The 2,900-nt window shown below is 43.0% G+C and overlaps 1 non-coding gene across 1 annotated transcript; it reads left to right on the forward strand.

Annotated features, from left to right (window-relative positions):
* Positions 1-2,177: 2,177 nt before the first annotated feature.
* On the forward strand, positions 2,178-2,251 carry trnav-aac. Its single transcript has one exon. It is a non-coding gene; the product is annotated as a tRNA-Val (tRNA).
* Positions 2,252-2,900: the final 649 nt, after the last annotated feature.

A 2,900-nucleotide genomic window follows, 5' to 3' on the forward strand; every position in this document is an offset into this window, starting at 1 on the left:
TGATTTAAAATCTCAATAACCTGCATGGAAAACTGTCCCTGTCTTGAAATCGGGGGCCAGGCCTACCGGGTTTCCACAGTGCACTAGTCATCACATTCGCCTGACACGTAAAATGTCTCTGGGTGGAAAGTACATTTGTTTTCTATTTGATTACACTGACTAATGAAATCAAATGATTCAGTCAAATCCTCAGCCGGGCAGAAACAGAGAACTTTGGAAACGAATGCAGACACCCACGTCAGTCAGTCTTATCGGTTAGGTAAGCTTGCATGCCTTTCAGTAGCAGTTCCACCTCATGGTTGGTCCAAGCAAATAAATCCCTGCGCTTACTTTTCGCCGTTGTTGTTCTTTCTCCAAATTATTATCAGGATTTGAATAACATAATTGAGCATAGTTTAATAAAAAAATATTTAAATGCTTATGTAATTCTTTTGCTCTTATTGTTCTTAGCCTCGTTGTTCTTACCTTTCGTGAGCCTCAACCTCTTCGCCTCATTGATGTTGTTTAATGTTCCTGGATCCGTCTTACGATCCTGCTTCCATCCTACGTTCCTGGATCCGGAGGTAGGTGATCATATCGTCACTGTAAAGCTCTCTTTGATAGCAGGAACATGGTCAATGCTGCTGTAAAACTGTTGTCTTTCTTGGACTATATCCACTTTAATAGTGTTTTCCTTAAAAACGCATATCTTTGGCTATGTTTAGGCCTTGTATCCACACTACTCCGGCATTTCCGCGACCCTTACGCAAAGACATTTGGAAACGTTGATCAACCCGTTTAAGTTTGAAACTTGCAGGGGTGTGCGTTGTAGTCTGTACAGGCAGAAACTGAGAACTTTGGAAACGAATGCAGACACCCACGTCAGTCAGTCTTATCGGTTAGGTAAGCTTGCATGCCTTTCAGTAGCAGTTCCACCTCATGGTTGGTCCAAGCAAATAAATCCCTGGGCTTACTTTTCTACTTTGTTGTTCTCTTTCTCCAAATTATTAACAGCATTTGACTAACATAATTGAGCATATTTCAATGAAAAATATTGAAATGTTTATGTAATTCTTTTACTCTCATTGTTGTTCTTAGCCTCATTGTTCTTACCTTAGCTGAGCCACAACCTCTTAGCCTCATTTTTGTTTTTTAGCGTTTCGGATACGCCTTTTACGCTACGGACACATAGAGCCGATAATCGGCCGTTGACAGTCTGGCGAGGTCAGTGACTCGAAGTCTGTTCGGTTGCGTTCGCGTCGCCGTCCGGCCCGAGGGGCCGCCGGCCTTCATTTTGGCCGATGTGACATGAGAATGAAAATGACAGAGTCAGCAACTGCATGGCCTATTTCTCGCCTAAAATGTTTTCATAAACACGTTTCGTGAACTGTTTTAGTACAACACGAGATCGTATTCTGAACAAGCCGCCATGACAGTCTGTCTTTGAATTTCGGAAGAAAACAGACCCACGTGACGCCGTTCGTCCAATCAGCTGCCGGTTTTTCATTTTTGGGCAACAATACAGATTAGCGCCTGCTGTTATGGGAGACGTATTACGCCTCGTCTCTTCGGTGTTTTCTGAGGCATTTCTTTGACCAACTCGGGGAGACTGATCAGTCCAACTGCCTTTTCTGCCGCACGGTTGGCCGTCTGTGGTGGTGTAAGCAGCTCAAAGCTCTCTTTGATAGCAGGAACATGCTCAGTGCTGCTGGAAAACTTTTGTCTTTGTTGGACTTTACCCATTCTGACCCTTTTTTTTCTAAAAACGCACATATTATTCTATGGTAAGGGCCCCGTATCCACAACCCAACCCGGCTAACAGTAGTGTCGATGTAGCCTTGGTAAATAATTAAGAGGTAGAATATTCTCCCGCCGGGGAATCGAACTCCGGTCTTCCGCGTGACAGGCGGAGATACTGTCCACTATACTAACGAGGAATGCCCGAGGACTAAATTTGGCACGTCACTCGCTAGGTGGCGCGTTATTACATCATTTAGGCGACAGTGACTACATGTAGAAACATTTAGGTTTACTATATATTCACTGTCAGTCATATCCATGACAGAGCAGCTGTGACTGAATCCTGTTTAACATATCTATGTGTCAAAAATAGACATGTCAAACGGCATTTTGAACATTTGCAGTAAAATATGAATGGTGCATTTCCCGACGAACATGTGGAAAAACCCTTTTTGTCGGTTTCCGTAGTGTAGTGGTTATCACGTTTGCCTAACACGCAAAAAGGTCCCCTGTTCGAAACAGGGCGGAAACACATTTGTTTGAGTTTACTTCGCACAATCAAACTCTGCTGATTTAAAATCTCAATAACCTGCATGGAAAACTGTCCCTGTCTTGAAATCGTGGGCGAGGCCTACCGAAGTTTCCACAGTGCACTAGTCATCACATTCGCCTGACACGTAAAATGTCTCTGGGTGGAAAGTACATTTGTTTTCTATTTGATTACACTGACTAATGAAATCAAATGATTCAGTCAAATCCTCAGCCGGGCAGAAACAGAGAACTTTGGAAACGTAATGCAGACACCCACGCCAGTCAGTCTTATCGGTTAGGTAAGCTTGCATGCCTTTCAGTAGCAGTTCCACCTCATGGTTGGTCCAAGCAAATAAATCCCTGGGCTTACTTTTCACGTTGTTGTTCTTTCTCCAAATTATTATCAGGATTTGAATAACATAATTGAGCATAGTTTAAAAAAAAATATTTAAATGCTTATGTAATTCTTTTGCTCTTATTGTTCTTAGCCTCGTTGTTCTTACCTTCGTGAGCTTCGCAACCTCTTCGCCTCATTGATGTTGTTTAATGTTCCTGGATCCGCCTTACGTTCCTGCTTCCATCCTACGTTCCTGGATCCGGAGGTAGGTGATCATATCGTCACTGTAAAGCTCTCTTTGATAGCAGGAACA

The sequence above is a fragment of the Perca fluviatilis genome, unplaced genomic scaffold (genome assembly GCF_010015445.1).
Source record: "Perca fluviatilis unplaced genomic scaffold, GENO_Pfluv_1.0 PFLUV_unplaced_scaf_64, whole genome shotgun sequence".
In the NCBI taxonomy this organism is placed as follows: domain Eukaryota; kingdom Metazoa; phylum Chordata; class Actinopteri; order Perciformes; family Percidae; genus Perca; species Perca fluviatilis.